Here is a 20,947-nt window from a genome sequence, read left to right on the forward strand (position 1 = left end):
CGAGCTATGGCAAAATGTTAAGAGACCTTATTTGTAGAGAATTAAGTTTCCTACTTTTTATGTTCTACGATATTTTTTGATCAGATGCGTAGTTCTCGAGATATATCAAGATATTTAAAAGTTCCGAAGCCGCACCAACATAATAGAGATACAGAAACACCGTGGCCCCTTTCGTTGAGATAACTCTGCACTATTGCGAGCTGCAAATGCCACTTCCAGCTTAGCTGTGCAGAAGAAGAACAACAAGAAGAAGAAATATCTGGAAATATGTCCGTCAGGCCCCTTCCCTTGAGATAAATCTGCAAATATCTCGGAAACGAAGCGAGCTACGGCAAAATGTTAAGAGACCTTTTTTGTAGAAAATTAGGATTCCTACTTTTTATGTTCTATGATATTTTTTGAACAGATGCGTAGTTCTCGAGATATATCAAGATATTTAAAAGTTCCGAAGCCGCACCAACATAATAGAGATACAGAAACACCGTGGCCCCTTTCTTTGAGATAACTCTGCACTATTGCGCGCTGCAAATGCCACTTCCAGCTTAGCTGTGCAGAAGAAGAACAACAAGAAGAAGAAATATCTCGAAATATGTCCGTCAGGCCCCTTCCCTTGGGATAAATCTGCAAATATCTCGGAAACGAAGCGAGCTATGGCGAAATGTTAAGAGACCTTTTTTGTAGAGAATTATGTTTCCTACAATTTACGTTCTCTGATATTTTTTGATCAGAAGCGTAGTTTTCGAGATATATCGAGATATTTAAAAGTTCCGAAGCCGCACCAACATAATAGAGATACAGAAACACCGTGGCCCCTTTCTTTGAGATAACTCTGCACTATTGCGAGCTGCAAATGCCACTTCCAGCTTAGCTGTGCAGAAGAAGAACAACAAGAAGAAGAAATATCTGGAAGTATGTCCGTCAGGCCCCTTCCCTTGAGATAAATCTGCAAATATCTCGGAAACGAAGCGAGCTATTGCAAAACGTTAAGAGACCTTTTTTGTAGCGAATTAAGTTTCCTACTTTTTATGTTCTATGATATTTTTTGATCAGATGCGTAGTTCTCGAGATATATCAAGATATTTAAAAGCTCCGAAGCTGCACCAACATAATAGAGGTACAGAAACACCGTGGCCCCTTTCTTTGAGATAACTCTGCACTATTGCGAGCTGCAAATGCCACTTCCAGCTTAGCTGTGCAGAAGAAGAACAACAAGAAGAAGAAATATCTCGAAATATGTCCGTCAGGCCCCTTCCCTTGAGATAAATCTGCAAATACCTCGGAAACCAAGCGAGCTATGGCAAAATGTTAAGAGACCTTTTTTGTAGAGAATTAAGTTTCCTACTTTTTATGTTCTATGATATTTTTCGATCAGAGGCGTAGTTCTCGAGATATATCAAGATATTTAAAAGTTCCGAAGCCGCACCAATATAATAGAGATACAGAAACACCGTGGCCCCTTTCTTTGAGATAACTCTGCACGATTGCGAGCTGGAAATGCCACTTCCAGTTTAGCTGTGCAGAAGAAGAACAACAAGAAGAAGAAATATCTCGAAATATGTCCATCAGGACCCTTCCCTTGAGATAAATCTGCAAATATCTCGGAAACGAAGCGAGCTATGGCAAAATGTTAAGAGACCTTTTTTGTAGAGAATTATGTTCCGTACGATTTATGTTCTATGATATTTTTTGATCAGATGCGTAGTTCTCGAGATATATCAAGATATTTAAAATTTCCGAAGCCGCACCAACATAATAGAGATACAGAAACACCGTGGCCCCTTTCTTTGCGATAACTCTGCACTATTGCGAGCTGCAAATGCCACTTCCAGCTTAGCTGTGCAGAAGAGGAACAACAAGAAGAAGAAATATCTCGGAATATGTCCGTCAGGCCCCTTCCCTTGAGATAAATCTGCAAATATCTCGGAAACGATGCCAGCTATGGGAAAATGTTAAGAAACCTTTTTTGTAGAGGATTAAGTTTCCTACTTTTTATCTTCTATGATATTTTTTGATCAGATGCGTAGTTCTCGAGATATATCAAGATATTTAAAAGTTCCGAAGCCGCACCAACATAATAGAGATACAGAAACACCGTGGCCCCTTTCTGTGAGATAACTCTGCACTATTGCGAGCTGTAAATGCCACTTCCAGCTTAGCTGTGCAGAAGAAGAACAACAAGAAGAAGAAATATCTCGAAATATGTCCGTCGGGCCCCTTCCCTTGAGATATATCTGCAAATATCTCGGAAACAAAGCGAGCTATGGCAAAATGTTAAGAGACCTTTTTTGTAGAGAATTATGTTTCCTACAATTTATGTTCTATGATATTTTTTGATCAGAAGCGTAGTTTTCGAGATATATCGAGATATTTAAAAGTTCCGAAGCCGCACCAACATAATAGAGATACAGAAACACCGTGGCCCCTTTCTTTCAGATAACTATGCACTATTGCGAGCTGCAAATGCCACTTCCAGCTTAGCTGTGCAGAAGAAGAACAACAAGAAGAAGAAATATCTCGAAATATGTCCGTCAGGCCCCTTACCTTGAGATAAATCTGCAAATATCTCGGAAACGAAGCGAGCTATGGCAAAATGTTAAGAGACCTTTTTTGTAGAGAATTAAGTTTCCTACTTTTTATGTTCTATGATATTTTTCGATCAGAGGCGTAGTTCTCGAGATATATCAAGATATTTAAAAGTTCCGAAGCCGCACCAATATAATAGAGATACAGAAACACCGTGGCCCCTTTCTTTGAGATAACTCTGCACGATTGCGAGCTGGAAATGCCACTTCCAGTTTAGCTGTGCAGAAGAAGAACAACAAGAAGAAGAAATATCTCGAAATATGTCCATCAGGACCCTTCCCTTGAGATAAATCTGCAAATATCTCGGAAACGAAGCGAGCTATGGCAAAATGTTAAGAGACCTTTTTTGTAGAGAATTATGTTCCGTACGATTTATGTTCTATGATATTTTTTGATCAGATGCGTAGTTCTCGAGATATATCAAGATATTTAAAATTTCCGAAGCCGCACCAACATAATAGAGATACAGAAACACCGTGGCCCCTTTCTTTGCGATAACTCTGCACTATTGCGAGCTGCAAATGCCACTTCCAGCTTAGCTGTGCAGAAGAGGAACAACAAGAAGAAGAAATATCTCGGAATATGTCCGTCAGGCCCCTTCCCTTGAGATAAATCTGCAAATATCTCGGAAACGATGCCAGCTATGGGAAAATGTTCAGAAACCTTTTTTGTAGAGGATTAAGTTTCCTACTTTTTATCTTCTATGATATTTTTTGATCAGATGCGTAGTTCTCGAGATATATCAAGATATTTAAAAGTTCCGAAGCCGCACCAACATAATAGAGATACAGAAACACCGTGGCCCCTTTCTTTGAGATAACTCTGCACTATTGCGAGCTGTAAATGCCACTTCCAGCTTAGCTGTGCAGAAGAAAACAACAAGAAGAAGAAATATCTCGAAATATGTCCGTCGGGCCCCTTCCCTTGAGATATATCTGCAAATATCTCGGAAACAAAGCGAGCTATGGCAAAATGTTAAGAGACCTTTTTTGTAGAGAATTAAGTTTCCTACTTTTTATCTTCTATGATATTTTCTGACCAGATTCGTAGTTCTCGAGATATATCAAGATATTTAAAAGTTCCGAAGCCGCACCAACATAATAGAGATACAGAAACACCGTGGCCCCTCCCTTTGAGATAACTCTGCACTATTGCGAGCTGCAAATGCCACTTCCAGCTTAGCTGTGCAGAAGAAGAACAACAAGAAGAAGAAATATCTCGAAATATGTCCGTCAGGCCCCTTCCCTTGAGATAAATCGGCAAGTATCTCGGAAAGAAGCGAGCTATGCCAAAATGTTAAGAGACCTTATTTGTAGACAATTAAGTTTCCTACAATTTATGTTCTATGATATTTTTTGATCAGAAGCGTAGTTTTCGAGATATATCGAGATATTTAAAAGTGCCGAAGCCGCACCAACATAATAGAGATACAGAAACACCGTGGCCCCTTTCTTTGGGATAACTCTGCACTATTGCGAGCTGGAAATGCCACTTCCAGTTTAGCTGTGCAGAAGAAGAACAACAAGAAGAAGAAATATCTCGAAATATGTCCGTCAGGACCCTTCCCTTGAGATAAATCGGCAAGTATCTCGGAAAGAAGCGAGCTATGCCAAAATGTTAAGAGACCTTATTTGTAGACAATTATGTTTCCTACAATTTATGTTCTATGATATTTTTTGATCAGAAGCGTAGTTTTCGAGATATATCGAGATATTTAAAAGTGCCGAAGCCGCACCAACATAATAGAGATACAGAAACACCGTGGCCCCTTTCTTTGGGATAACTCTGCACTATTGCGAGCTGGAAATGCCACTTCCAGTTTAGCTGTGCAGAAGAAGAACAACAAGAAGAAGAAATATCTCGAAATATGTCCGTCAGGACCCTTCCCTTGAGATAAATCTGCAAATATCTCGGAAACGAAGCGAGCTATTGCAAAACGTTAAGAGACCTTTTTTGTAGAGAATTAAGTTTCCTACTTTTTATGTTGTATGATATTTTTTGATCAGATGCGTAGTTCTCGAGATATATCAAGATATTTAAAAGCTCCGAAGCTGCACCAACATAATAGAGGTACAGAAACACCGTGGCCCCTTTCTTTGAGATAACTCTGCACTATTGCGAGCTGCAAATGCCACTTCCAGCTTAGCTGTGCAGAAGAAGAACAACAAGAAGAAGAAATATCTCGAAATATGTCCCTCAGGCCCCTTCCCTTGAGATAAATCTGCAAATACCTCGGAAACCAAGCGAGCTATGGCAAAATGTTAAGAGACCTTTTTTGTAGAGAATTAAGTTTCCTACTTTTTATGTTCTATGATATTTTTCGATCAGAGGCGTAGTTCTCGAGATATATCAAGATATTTAAAAGTTCCGAAGCCGCACCAATATAATAGAGATACAGAAACACCGTGGCCCCTTTCTTTGAGATAACTCTGCACGATTGCGAGCTGGAAATGCCACTTCCAGTTTAGCTGTGCAGAAGAAGAACAACAAGAAGAAGAAATATCTCGAAATATGTCCATCAGGACCCTTCCCATGAGATAAATCTGCAAATATCTCGGAAACGAAGCGAGCTATGGCAAAATGTTAAGAGACCTTTTTTGTAGAGAATTATGTTCCCTACAATTTATGTTCTATGATATTTTTTGATCAGATGCGTAGTTCTCGAGATATATCAAGATATTTAAAATTTCCGAAATCGCACCAACATAATAGAGATATAGAAACACCGTGGCCCCTTTCTTTGCGATAACTCTGCACTATTGCGAGCTGCAAATGCCACTTCCAGCTTAGCTGTGCAGAAGAAGAACAACAAGAAGAAGAAATATCTCGAAATATGTCCGTCAGGCCCCTTCCCTTGAGATAAATCTGCAAATATCTCGGAAACGAAGCGAGCTATGCCAAAATGTTAAGAGACCTTATTTGTAGACAATTAAGTTTCCTACTTTTTATGTTCTATGATATTTTTTGATCAGATGCGTAGTTCTCGAGATATATCAAGATATTTAAAAGTTCCGAAGCTGCACCAACATAATAGAGGTGCAGAAACACCGTGGCCTCTTTCTTTGAGATAACTCTGCACTATTGCGAGCTGCAAATGCCACTTCCAGCTTAGCTGTGCAGAAGAGGAACAACAAGAAGAAGAAATATCTCGGAATATGTCCGTCAGGCCCATTCCCTTGAGATAAATCTGCAAGTATCTCGGAAACGAAGCGAGCTATGGCAAAATGTTAAGAGACCTTTTTTGTAGACAATTATGTTTCCTACAATTTATGTTCTATGATATTTTTTGATCAGATGCGTAGTTCTCGAGATATATCAAGATATTTAAAAGTTCCGAAGCCGCACCAACATAATAGAGATACAGAAACACCGTGGCCCCTCTCTTTGAGATAACTCTGCACTATTGCCAGCTGGAAATGCCACTTCCAGTTTAGCTGTGCAGAAGAAGAACAACAAGAAGAAGAAATATCTCGAAATATGTCCGTTAGGCCCCTTCCCTTGAGATAAATCTGCAAATATCTCGGAAACGAAGCGAGCTATGGCAAAATGTTAACAGACTTTTTTGTAGAGAATTAAGTTTCCTACTTTTTATGTTCTATGATATTTTTTGATCAGAAGCGTAGTTTTCGAGATATATCGAGATATTTAAAAGTTCCGAAGCCGCACCAACATAATAGAGATACAGAAACACCGTGGCCCCTTTCTTTGAGATAACTCTGCACTAGTGCGAGCCACAAATGCCACTTCCAGCTTAGCTGTGCAGAAGAAGAACTACAAGAAGAAGAAATATCTCGAAATATGTCCGTCAGGCCCCTTCCCTTGAGATAAATCTGCAAATATCTCGGAAACGAAGCGATCTATGCCAAAATGTTAAGAGACCTTATTTGTAGACAATTAAGTTTCCTAGTTTTTATGTTCTATGATATTTTTTGATCAGATACGTAGTTCTCGAGATATATCAAGATATTTAAAAGTTCCGAAGCTGCACCAACATAATAGAGGTGCAGAAACACCGTGGCCTCTTTCTTTGAGATAACTCTGCACTATTGCGAGCTGCAAATGCCACTTCCAGCTTAGCTGTGCAGAAGAGGAACAACAAGAAGAAGAAATATCTCGGAATATGTCCGTCAGGCCCCTTCCCTTGAGATAAATCTGCAAATATCTCGGAAACGATGCCAGCTATGGGAAAATGTTAAGAAACCTTTTTTGTAGAGGATTAAGTTTCCTACTTTTTATCTTCTATGATATTTTCTGACCAGATTCGTAGTTCTCGAGATATATCAAGATATTTAAAAGTTCCGAAGCCGCACCAACATAATAGAGATACAGAAACACCGTGGCCCCTCTCTTTGAGATAACTCTGCACTATTGCCAGCTGCAAATGCCACTTCCAGCTTAGCTGTGCAGAAGAAGAACAACAAGAGGAAGAAATATCTCGAAATATGTCCGTCAGGCCCCTTCCCTTGAGATAAATCGGCAAGTATCTCGGAAAGAAGCGAGCTATGCCAAAATGTTAAGAGACCTTATTTGTAGACAATTAAGTTTCCTACTTTTTATGTTCTATGATATTTTTTGATCAGATGCGTAGTTCTCAAGATATATCAAGATATTTAAAAGTTCCGAAGCTGCACCAACATAATAGAGGTGCAGAAACACCGTGGCCTCTTTCTTTGAGATAACTCTGCACTATTGCGAGCTGCAAATGCCACTTCCAGCTTAGCTGTGCAGAAGAGGAACAACAAGAAGAAGAAATATCTCGGAATATGTCCGTCAGGCCCCTTCCCTTGAGATAAATCTGCAAATATCTCGGAAACGATGCCAGCTATGGGAAAATGTTAAGAAACCTTTTTTGTAGAGAATTAAGTTTCCTACTTTTTATCTTGTATGATATTTTTTGATCAGATGCGTAGTTCTCGAGATATATCAAGATATTTAAAAGTTCCGAATCCGCATCAACATAATAGAGATACAGAAACACCGTGGCCCCTTTCTTTCAGATAACTATGCACTATTGCGAGCTGTAAATGCCACTTCCAGCTTAGCTGTGTAGAAGAAGAACAACAAGAAGAAGAAATATCTCGAAATATGTCCGTCAGGCCCCTTCCCTTGAGATATATCTGCAAATATCTCGGAAACGAAGCGAGCTATGGCAAACTGTTAAGAGACCTTTTTTGTAGAGAATTATGTTTCCTACAATTTATGTTCTATGATATTTTTTGATCAGAAGCGTAGTTTTCGAGATATATCGAGATATTTAAAAGTTCCGAAGCCGCACCAACATAATAGAGATACAGAAACACCGTGGCCCCTTTCTTTGGGATAACTCTGCACTATTGCGAGCTGGAAATGCCACTTCCAGTTTAGCTGTGCAGAAGAAGAACAACAAGAAGAAGAAATATCTCGAAATATGTCCGTCAGGACCCTTCCCTTGAGATAAATCTGCAAATATCTCGGAAACGATGCCAGCTATGGGAAAATGTTAAGAGACCTTTTTTGTAGAGAATTAAGTTTCCTACTTTTTATCTTCTATGCTATTTTTTGATCAGATGCGTAGTTCTCGAGATATATCAAGATATTTAAAAGTTCCGAAGCCGCACCAACATAATAGAGATACAGAAACACCGTGGCCCCTTTCTTTGAGATAACTCTGCACTATTGCGAGCTGTAAATGCCACTTCCAGCTTAGCTGTGCAGAAGAAGAACAACAAGAAGAAGAAATATCTCGAAATATGTCCGTCAGGCCCCTTCCCTTGAGATAAATCTGCAAATATCTCGGAAACGAAGCGAGCTATGGCAAAATGTTAAGAGACCTTTTTTGTAGAGAATTAAGTTTCCTACTTTTTATGTTCTATGATATTTTTTGATCAGATGCGTAGTTCTCGAGATATATCAAGATATTTAAAAGTTCCGAAGCCGCACCAACATAATAGATACAGAAACACCGTGGCCCCTTTCTTTGAGATAACTCTGCACTATTGCGAGCTGCAAATGCCACTTCCAGCTTAGCTGTGCAGAGGAAGAACAACAAGAAGAAGAAATATCTCGAAATATGTCCGTCAGGCCAGTTCCTTTGAGCTGAATCTGCAAATATCTCGGAAACGAAGCGAGCTATGACAAAATGTTAAGAGACGTTTTTTGTAGAGAATTATGTTTCCTACAATTTATGTTCTATGATATTTTTTGATCAGAAGCGTAGTTTTCGAGATATATCGAGATACTTAAAAGTTCCGAAGCCGCACCAACATATTAGAGATACAGAAACACCGTGGCCGCTTTCTTTGAGATAACTGTGCACTAGTGCGAGCCGCAAATGCCACTTCCAGCTTAGCTGTGCAGAAGAAGAACAACAAGAAGAAGAAACTTCTCGAAATATGTCCGTTAGGCCCCTTCCCTTGAGATAAATCTGCAAATATCTCGGGAACGAAGCGAGCTATGGCAAAATGTTAAGAGACCTTTTTTGTAGAGAATTAAGTTTCCTACTTTTTATGTTCTATGATATTTTTTGATCAGATGCGTAGTTCTCGAGATATATCAAGATATTTAAAAGTTCCGAAGCCGCACCAACATAATAGAGATACAGAAACACCGTGGCCCCTTTCTTTGAGATAACTCTGCACTATTGCGAGCTGTAAATGCCACTTCCAGCTTAGCTGTGCAGAAGAAGAACAACAAGAAGAAGAAATATCTCGAAATATGTCCGTCAGGCCCCTGCCCTTGAGATATATCTGCAAATATCTCGGAAACGAAGCGAGCTATGGCAAGATGTTGAGAGACCTTTTTTGTAGAGAATTATGTTTCCTACAATTTAGGTTCTATGATATTTTTTGATCAGAAGCGTAGTTTTCGAGATATATCGAGATATTTAAAAGTTCCGAAGCCGCACCAACATAATAGAGATACAGAAACACCGTGGCCCCTTTCTTTGAGATAACTCTGCAATAGTGCGAGCCGCAAATGCCACTTCCAGCTTAGCTGTGCAGAAGAAGAACAACAAGAAGAAGAAATATCTCGAAATATGTCCGTCAGGCCCCTTCCCTTGAGATAAATCTGCAAATATCTCGGAAACGAAGCGAGCTATGGCAAAATGTTAAGAGACCTTTTTTGTAGAGAATTAAGTTTCCTACTTTTTATGTTCTATGATATTTTTTGATCAGATGCGTAGTTCTCGAGATATATCAAGATATTTAAAAGTTCCGAAGCCGCACCAACATAATACAGATACAGAAACACCGTGGCCCCTTTCTTTGAGATAACTCTGCACTAGTGCGAGCCGCAAATGCCACTTCCAGCTTAGCTGTGCAGAAGAAGAACAACAAGAAGAAGAAATATCTCGAAATATGTCCGTCAGGCCCCTTCCCTTGAGATAAATCTGCAAATATCTCGGAAACGAAGCGAGCTATGGCAAAATGTTAAGAGACCTTTTTTGTAGAGAATTAAGTTTCCTACTTTTTATGTTCTATGATATTTTTTGATCAGATGCGTAGTTCTCGAGATATATCAAGATATTTAAAAGTTCCGAAGCCGCACCAACATAATAGAGATACAGAAACACCGTGGCCCCTTTCTTTGAGATAACTCTGCACTATTGCGAGCTGGAAATGCCACTTCCAGTTTAGCTGTGCAGAAGAAGAACAACAAGAAGAAGAAATACCTCGAAATATGTCCGTTAGGCCCCTTCCCTTGAGATAAATCTCCAAATATCTCGGAAACGAAGCGAGCTATGGCAAAATGTTAAGAGACCTTTTTTGTAGAGAATTAAGTTTCCTACTTTTTATGTTCTATGATATTTTTTGATCAGAAGCGTAGTTTTCGAGATATATCGAGATATTTAAAAGTTCCGAAGCCGCACCAACATAATAGAGATACAGAAACACCGTGGCCCCTTTCTTTGAGATAACTGTGCACTAGTGCGAGCCGCAAATGCCACTTCCAGCTTAGCTGTGCAGAAGAAGAACAACAAGAAGAAGAAATATCTCGAAATATGTCCGTCAGGCCAGTTCCTTTGAGCTGAATCTGCAAATATCTCGGAAACGAAGCGAGCTATGGCAAAATGTTAAGAGACGTTTTTTGTAGAGAATTAAGTTTCCTACTTTTTATGTTCTATGATATTTTTTGATCAGATGCGTAGTTCTCGAGATATATCAAGATATTTAAAAGTTCCGAAGCCGCACCAACATAATAGAGATACAGAAACACCGTGGCCCCTTTCTTTGAGATAACTCTGCACTATTGCGAGCTGTAAATGCCACTTCCAGCTTAGCTGTGCAGAAGAAGAACAACAAGAAGAAGAAATATCTCGAAATATGTCCGTCAGGCCCCTGCCCTTGAGATATATCTGCAAATATCTCGGAAACGAAGCGAGCTATGGCAAAATGTTGAGAGACCTTTTTTGTAGAGAATTATGTTTCCTACAATTTATGTTGTATGATATTTTTTGATCAGAAGCGTAGTTTTCGAGATATATCGAGATATTTAAAAGTTCCGAAGCCGCACCAACATAATAGAGATACAGAAACACCGTGGCCCCTTTCTTTGAGATAACTGTGCACTAGTGCGAGCCGCAAATGCCACTTCCAGCTTAGCTGTGCAGAAGAAGAACAACAAGAAGAAGAAATATCTCGAAATATGTCCGTCAGGCCCCTTCCCTTGAGATATATCTGCAAATATCTCGGAAACGAAGCGAGCTATGGCGAAATGTTAAGAGACCTTTTTTGTAGAGAATTAAGTTTCCTACTTTTTATCTTCTATGATATTTTTTGATCAGATGCGTAGTTCTCGAGATATATCAAGATATTTAAAAGTGCCGAAGCCGCACCAACATAATACAGATACAGAAACACCGTGGCCCCTTTCTTTGAGATAACTCTGCACTAGTGCGAGCCGCAAATGCCACTTCCAGCTTAGCTGTGCAGAAGAAGAACAACAAGAAGAAGAAATATCCCGAAATATGTCCGTCAGGCCCCTTCCCTTGAGATAAATCTGCAAATATCTCGGAAACGAAGCGAGCTATGGCAAAATGTTAAGAGACCTTTTTTGTAGAGAATTAAGTTTCCTACTTTTTATGTTCTATGATATTTTTTGATCAGATGCGTAGTTCTCGAGATATATCAAGATATTTAAAAGTTCCGAAGCCGCACCAACATAATAGAGATACCGAAACACCGTGGCCCCTTTCTTTGAGATAACTCTGCACTATTGCGAGCTGGAAATGCCACTTCCAGTTTAGCTGTGCAGAAGAAGAACAACAAGAAGAAGAAATACCTCGAAATATGTCCGTTAGGCCCCTTCCCTTGAGATAAATCTCCAAATATCTCGGAAACGAAGCGAGCTATGGCAAAATGTTAAGAGACCTTTTTTGTAGAGAATTAAGTTTCCTACTTTTTATGTTCTATGATATTTTTTGATCAGATGCGTAGTTCTCGAGATATATCAAGATATTTAAAAGTTCCGAAGCCGCACCAACATAATACAGATACAGAAACACCGTGGCCCCTTTCTTTGAGATAACTCTGCACTAGTGCGAGCCGCAAATGCCACTTCCAGCTTAGCTGTGCAGAAGAAGAACAACAAGAAGAAGAAATATCTCGAAATATGTCCGTCAGGCCCCTTCCCTTGAGATAAATCTGCAAATATCTCGGAAACGAAGCGAGCTATGGCAAAATGTTAAGAGACCTTTTTTGTAGAGAATTAAGTTTCCTACTTTTTATGTTCTATGATATTTTTTGATCAGATGCGTAGTTCTCGAGATATATCAAGATATTTAAAAGTTCCGAAGCCGCACCAACATAATAGATACAGAAACACCGTGGCCCCTTTCTTTGAGATAACTCTGCACTATTGCGAGCTGCAAATGCCACTTCCAGCTTAGCTGTGCAGAGGAAGAACAACAAGAAGAAGAAATATCTCGAAATATGTCCGTCAGGCCAGTTCCTTTGAGCTGAATCTGCAAATATCTCGGAAACGAAGCGAGCTATGGCAAAATGTTAAGAGACGTTTTTTGTAGAGAATTATGTTTCCTACAATTTACGTTCTATGATATTTTTTGATCAGAAGCGTAGTTTTCGAGATATATCGAGATACTTAAAAGTTCCGAAGCCGCACCAACATATTAGAGATACAGAAACACCGTGGCCCCTTTCTTTGAGATAACTGTGCACTAGTGCGAGCCGCAAATGCCACTTCCAGCTTAGCTGTGCAGAAGAAGAACAACAAGAAGAAGAAACTTCTCGAAATATGTCCGTTAGGCCCCTTCCCTTGAGATAAATCTGCAAATATCTCGGAAACGAAGCGAGCTATGGCAAAATGTTAAGAGACCTTTTTTGTAGAGAATTAAGTTTCCTACTTTTTATGTTCTATGATATTTTTTGATCAGATGCGTAGTTCTCGAGATATATCAAGATATTTAAAAGTTCCGAAGCCGCACCAACATAATAGAGATACAGAAACACCGTGGCCCCTTTCTTTGAGATAACTCTGCACTATTGCGAGCTGTAAATGCCACTTCCAGCTTAGCTGTGCAGAAGAAGAACAACAAGAAGAAGAAATATCTCGAAATATGTCCGTCAGGCCCCTGCCCTTGAGATATATCTGCAAATATCTCGGAAACGAAGCGAGCTATGGCAAAATGTTGAGAGACCTTTTTTGTAGAGAATTATGTTTCCTACAATTTAGGTTCTATGATATTTTTTGATCAGAAGCGTAGTTTTCGAGATATATCGAGATATTTAAAAGTTCCGAAGCCGCACCATCATAATAGAGATACAGAAACACCGTGGCCCCTTTCTTTGAGATAACTCTGCAATAGTGCGAGCCGCAAATGCCACTTCCAGCTTAGCTGTGCAGAAGAAGAACAACAAGAAGAAGAAATATCTCGAAATATGTCCGTCAGGCCCCTTCCCTTGAGATAAATCTGCAAATATCTCGGAAACGAAGCGAGCTATGGCAAAATGTTAAGAGACCTTTTTTGTAGAGAATTAAGTTTCCTACTTTTTATGTTCTATGATACTTTTTGATCAGATGCGTAGTTCTCGAGATATATCAAGATATTTAAAAGTTCCGAAGCCGCACCAACATAATAGAGATACAGAAACACCGTGGCCCCTTTCTTTGAGATAACTCTGCAATAGTGCGAGCCGCAAATGCCACTTCCAGCTTAGCTGTGCAGAAGAAGAACAACAAGAAGAAGAAATATCTCGAAATATGTCCGTCAGGCCCCTGCCCTTGAGATATATCTGCAAATATCTCGGAAACGAAGCGAGCTATGGCAAAATGTTAACAGACTTTTTTGTAGAGAATTAAGTTTCCTACTTTTTATGTTCTATGATATTTTTTGATCAGAAGCGTAGTTTTCGAGATATATCGAGATATTTAAAAGTTCCGAAGCCGCACCAACATAATAGAGATACAGAAACACCGTGGCCCCTTTCTTTGAGATAACTCTGCACTAGTGCGAGCCACAAATGCCACTTCCAGTTTAGCTGTGCAGAAGAAGAACAACAAGAAGAAGAAATACCTCGAAATATGTCCGTTAGGCCCCTTCCCTTGAGATAAATCTCCAAATATCTCGGAAACGAAGCGAGCTATGGCAAAATGTTAAGAGACCTTTTTTGTAGAGAATTAAGTTTCCTACTTTTTATGTTCTATGATATTTTTTGATCAGATGCGTAGTTCTCGAGATATATCAAGATATTTAAAAGTTCCGAAGCCGCACCAACATAATACAGATACAGAAACACCGTGGCCCCTTTCTTTGAGATAACTCTGCACTAGTGCGAGCCGCAAATGCCACTTCCAGCTTAGCTGTGCAGAAGAAGAACAACAAGAAGAAGAAATATCTCGAAATATGTCCGTCAGGCCCCTTCCCTTGAGATAAATCTGCAAATATCTCGGAAACGAAGCGAGCTATGGCAAAATGTTAAGAGACCTTTTTTGTAGAGAATTAAGTTTCCTACTTTTTATGTTCTATGATATTTTTTGATCAGATGCGTAGTTCTCGAGATATATCAAGATATTTAAAAGTTCCGAAGCCGCACCAACATAATAGAGATACAGAAACACCGTGGCCCCTTTCTTTGAGATAACTCTGCACTATTGCGAGCTGGAAATGCCACTTCCAGTTTAGCTGTGCAGGAGAAGAACAACAAGAAGAAGAAATACCTCGAAATATGTCCGTTAGGCCCCTTCCCTTGAGATAAATCTCCAAATATCTCGGAAACGAAGCGAGCTATGGCAAAATGTTAAGAGACCTTTTTTGTAGAGAATTAAGTTTCCTACTTTTTATGTTCTATGATATTTTTTGATCAGAAGCGTAGTTTTCGAGATATATCGAGATATTTAAAAGTTCCGAAGCCGCACCAACATAATAGAGATACAGAAACACCGTGGCCCCTTTCTTTGAGATAACTGTGCACTAGTGCGAGCCGCAAATGCCACTTCCAGCTTAGCTGTGCAGAAGAAGAACAACAAGAAGAAGAAATATCTCGAAATATGTCCGTCAGGCCCATTCCCTTGAGATAAATCTGCAAATATCTCGGAAACGAAGCGAGCTATGGCAAAATGTTAAGAGACCTTTTTTGTAGAGAATTAAGTTTCCTACCTTTTATGTTCTATGATATTTTTTGATCAGATGCGTAGTTCTCGAGATATATCAAGATATTTAAAAGTTCCGAAGCCGCACCAACATAATAGATACAGAAACACCGTGGCCCCTTTCTTTGAGATAACTCTGCACTATTGCGAGCTGCAAATGCCACTTCCAGCTTAGCTGTGCAGAGGAAGAACAACAAGAAGAAGAAATATCTCGAAATATGTCCGTCAGGCCAGTTCCTTTGAGCTGAATCTGCAAATATCTCGGAAACGAAGCGAGCTATGGCAAAATGTTAAGAGACGTTTTTTGTAGAGAATTATGTTTCCTACAATTTATGTTCTATGATATTTTTTGATCAGAAGCGTAGTTTTCGAGATATATCGAGATACTTAAAAGTTCCGAAGCCGCACCAACATATTAGAGATACAGAAACACCGTGGCCCCTTTCTTTGAGATAACTGTGCACTAGTGCGAGCCGCAAATGCCACTTCCAGCTTAGCTGTGCAGAAGAAGAACAACAAGAAGAAGAAACTTCTCGAAATATGTCCGTTAGGCCCCTTCCCTTGAGATAAATCTGCAAATATCTCGGAAACGAAGCGAGCTATGGCAAAATGTTAAGAGACCTTTTTTGTAGAGAATTAAGTTTCCTACTTTTTATGTTCTATGATATTTTTTGATCAGATGCGTAGTTCTCGAGATATATCAAGATATTTAAAAGTTCCGAAGCCGCACCAACATAATAGAGATACAGAAACACCGTGGCCCCTTTCTTTGAGATAACTCTGCACTATTGCGAGCTGTAAATGCCACTTCCAGCTTAGCTGTGCAGAAGAAGAACAACAAGAAGAAGAAATATCTCGAAATATGTCCGTCAGGCCCCTGCCCTTGAGATATATCTGCAAATATCTCGGAAACGAAGCGAGCTATGGCAAAATGTTGAGAGACCTTTTTTGTAGAGAATTATGTTTCCTACAATTTAGGTTCTATGATATTTTTTGATCAGAAGCGTAGTTTTCGAGATATATCGAGATATTTAAAAGTTCCGAAGCCGCACCATCATAATAGAGATACAGAAACACCGTGGCCCCTTTCTTTGAGATAACTCTGCAATAGTGCGAGCCGCAAATGCCACTTCCAGCTTAGCTGTGCAGAAGAAGAACAACAAGAAGAAGAAATATCTCGAAATATGTCCGTCAGGCCCCTTCCCTTGAGATAAATCTGCAAATATCTCGGAAACGAAGCGAGCTATGGCAAAATGTTAAGAGACCTTTTTTGTAGAGAATTAAGTTTCCTACTTTTTATGTTCTATGATACTTTTTGATCAGATGCGTAGTTCTCGAGATATATCAAGATATTTAAAAGTTCCGAAGCCGCACCAACATAATAGAGATACAGAAACACCGTGGCCCCTTTCTTTGAGATAACTCTGCAATAGTGCGAGCCGCAAATGCCACTTCCAGCTTAGCTGTGCAGAAGAAGAACAACAAGAAGAAGAAATATCTCGAAATATGTCCGTCAGGCCCCTGCCCTTGAGATATATCTGCAAATATCTCGGAAACGAAGCGAGCTATGGCAAAATGTTAACAGACTTTTTTGTAGAGAATTAAGTTTCCTACTTTTTATGTTCTATGATATTTTTTGATCAGAAGCGTAGTTTTCGAGATATATCGAGATATTTAAAAGTTCCGAAGCCGCACCAACATAATAGAGATACAGAAACACCGTGGCCCCTTTCTTTGAGATAACTCTGCACTAGTGCGAGCCACAAATGCCACTTCCAGCTTAGCTGTGCAGAAGAAGAACTACAAGAAGAAGAAATATCTCGAAATATGTCCGTCAGGCCCCTTCCCTTGAGATAAATCTGCAAATATCTCGGAAACGAAGCGAGCTATGCCAAAATGTTAAGAGACCTTATTTGTAGACAATTAAGTTTCCTACTTTTTATGTTCTATGATATTTTTTGATCAGATGCGTAGTTCTCGAGATATATCAAGATATTTAAAAGTTCCGAAGCCGCACCAACATAATAGAGATACAGAAACACCGTGGCCCCTTTCTTTGAGATAACTCTGCACTATTGCGAGCTGGAAATGCCACTTCCAGTTTAGCTGTGCAGAAGAAGAACAACAAGAAGAAGAAATACCTCGAAATATGTCCGTTAGGCCCCTTCCCTTGAGATAAATCTCCAAATATCTCGGAAACGAAGCGAGCTATGGCAAAATGTTAAGAGACCTTTTTTGTAGAGAATTAAGTTTCCTACTTTTTATGTTCTATGATATTTTTTGATCAGAAGCGTAGTTTTCGAGATATATCGAGATATTTAAAAGTTCCGAAGCCGCACCAACATAATAGAGATACAGAAACACCGTGGCCCCTTTCTTTGAGATAACTCTGCACTAGTGCGAGCCGCAAATGCCACTTCCAGCTTAGCTGTGCAGAAGAAGAACAACAAGAAGAAGAAATACCTCGAAATATGTCCGTCAGGCCGCTTCCCTTGAGATATATCTGCAAATATCTCGGAAACGAAGCGAGCTATGGCAAAATGTTAAGAGACCTTTTTTGTAGAGAATTATGCTTCCTACAATTTATGTTCTATGATATTTTTTGATCAGAATCGTAGTTTTCGAGATATATCGAGATATTTAAAAGTTCCGAAGCCGCACCAACATAATAGAGATACAGAAACACCGTGGCCCCTTTCGTTGAGATAACTCTGCACTAGTGCGAGCCGCAAATGCCACTTCCAGCTTAGCTGTGCAGAAGAAGAACAACAAGAAGAAGAAATATCTCGAAATATGTCCGTCAGGCCCCTTCCCTTGAGATAAATATGCAAATATCTCGGAAACGAAGCGAGCTATGGCAAAATGTTGAGAGACCTTTTTTGTAGAGAATTATGTTTCCTACAATTTAGGTTCTATGATATTTTTTGATCAGAAGCGTAGTTTTCGAGATATATCGAGATATTTAAAAGTTCCGAAGCCGCACCAACATAATAGAGATACAGAAACACCGTGGCCCCTTTCTTTGAGATAACTCTGCAATAGTGCGAGCCGCAAATGCCACTTCCAGCTTAGCTGTGCAGAAGAAGAACAACAAGAAGAAGAAATATCTCGAAATATGTCCGTCAGGCCCCTTCCCTTGAGATAAATCTGCAAATATCTCGGAAACGAAGCGAGCTATGGCAAAATGTTAAGAGACCTTTTTTGTAGAGAATTAAGTTTCCTACTTTTTATGTTCTATGATACTTTTTGATCAGATGCGTAGTTCTCGAGATATATCAAGATATTTAAAAGTTCCGAAGCCGCACCAACATAATAGAGATACAGAAACACCGTGGCCCCTTTCTTTGAGATAACTCTGCAATAGTGCGAGCCGCAAATGCCACTTCCAGCTTAGCTGTGCAGAAGAAGAACAACAAGAAGAAGAAATATCTCGAAATATGTCCGTCAGGCCCCTGCCCTTGAGATATATCTGCAAATATCTCGGAAACGAAGCGAGCTATGGCAAAATGTTGAGAGACCTTTTTTGTAGAGAATTATGTTTCCTACAATTTATGTTGTATGATATTTTTTGATCAGAAGCGTAGTTTTCGAGATATATCGAGATATTTAAAAGTTCCGAAGCCGCACCAACATAATAGAGATACAGAAACACCGTGGCCCCTTTCTTTGAGATAACTCTGCACTAGTGCGAGCCGCAAATGCCACTTCCAGCTTAGCTGTGCAGAAGAAGAACAACAAGAAGAAGAAATATCTCGAAATATGTCCGTCAGGCCCCTTCCCTTGAGATATATCTGCAAATATCTCGGAAACGAAGCGAGCTATGGCGAAATGTTAAGAGACCTTTTTTGTAGAGAATTAAGTTTCCTACTTTTTATCTTCTACGATATTTTTTGATCAGATGCGTAGTTCTCGAGATATATCAAGATATTTAAAAGTGCCGAAGCCGCACCAACATAATACAGATACAGAAACACCGTGGCCCCTTTCTGTGAGATAACTCTGCACTAGTGCGAGCCGCAAATGCCACTTCCAGCTTAGCTGTGCAGAAGAAGAACAACAAGAAGAAGAAATATCCCGAAATATGTCCGTCAGGCCCCTTCCCTTGAGATAAATCTGCAAATATCTCGGAAACGAAGCGAGCTATGGCAAAATGTTAAGAGACCTTTTTTGTAGAGAATTAAGTTTCCTACTTTTTATGTTCTATGATATTTTTTGATCAGATGCGTAGTTCTCGAGATATATCAAGATATTTAAAAGTTCCGAAGCCGCACCAACATAATACAGATACAGAAACACCGTGGCCCCTTTCTTTGAGATAACTCTGCACTAGTGCGAGCCGCAAATGCCACTTCCAGCTTAGCTGTGCAGAAGAAGAACAACAAGAAGAAGAAATATCTCGAAATATGTCCGTCAGGCCCCTTCCCTTGAGATAAATCTGCAAATATCTCGGAAACGAAGCGAGCTATGGCAAAATGTTAAGAGACCTTTTTTGTAGAGAATTAAGTTTCCTACTTTTTATGTTCTATGATATTTTTTGATCAGATGCGTAGTTCTCGAGATATATCAAGATATTTAAAAGTTCCGAAGCCGCACCAACATAATAGAGATACAGAAACACCGTGGCCCCTTTCTTTGAGATAACTCTGCACTATTGCGAGCTGGAAATGCCACTTCCAGTTTAGCTGTGCAGAAGAAGAACAACAAGAAGAAGAAATACCTCGAAATATGTCCGTTAGGCCCCTTCCCTTGAGATAAATCTCCAAATATCTCGGAAACGAAGCGAGCTATGGCAAAATGTTAAGAGACCTTTTTTGTAGAGAATTAAGTTTCCTACTTTTTATGTTCTATGATATTTTTTGATCAGAAGCGTAGTTTTCGAGATATATCGAGATATTTAAAAGTTCCGAAGCCGCACCAACATAATAGAGATACAGAAACACCGTGGCCCCTTTCTTTGAGATAACTGTGCACTAGTGCGAGCCGCAAATGCCACTTCCAGCTTAGCTGTGCAGAAGAAGAACAACAAGAAGAAGAAATATCTCGAAATATGTCCGTCAGGCCCCTTCCCTTGAGATAAATCTGCAAATATCTCGGAAACGAAGCGAGCTATGGCAAAATGTTAAGAGACCTTTTTTGTAGAGAATTAAGTTTCCTACTTTTTATGTTCTATGATATTTTTTGATCAGATGCGTAGTTCTCGAGATATATCAAGATATTTAAAAGTTCCGAAGCCGCACCAACATAATAGATACAGAAACACCGTGGCCCCTTTCTTTGAGATAACTCTGCACTATTGCGAGCCGCAAATGCCACTTCCAGCTTAGCTGTGCAGAAGAAGAACAACAAGAAGAAGAAATATCTCGAAATATGTCCGTCAGGCCCCTTCCCTTGAGATATATCTGCAAATATCTCGGAAACGAAGCGAGCTATGGCGAAATGTTAAGAGACCTTTTTTGTAGAGAATTAAGTTTCCTACTTTTTATCTTCTACGATATTTTTTGATCAGATGCGTAGTTCTCGAGATATATCAAGATATTTAAAAGTGCCGAAGCCGCACCAACATAATACAGATACAGAAACACCGTGGCCCCTTTCTTTGAGATAACTCTGCACTAGTGCGAGCCGCAAATGCCACTTCCAGCTTAGCTGTGCAGAAGAAGAACAACAAGAAGAAGAAATATCCCGAAATATGTCCGTCAGGCCCCTTCCCTTGAGATAAATCTGCAAATATCTCGGAAACGAAGCGAGCTATGGCAAAATGTTAAGAGACCTTTTT

The sequence above is a fragment of the Osmia lignaria genome, unplaced genomic scaffold (assembly GCF_051020975.1).
Source record: "Osmia lignaria lignaria isolate PbOS001 unplaced genomic scaffold, iyOsmLign1 scaffold0003, whole genome shotgun sequence".
NCBI classification, from domain to species: domain Eukaryota; kingdom Metazoa; phylum Arthropoda; class Insecta; order Hymenoptera; family Megachilidae; genus Osmia; species Osmia lignaria.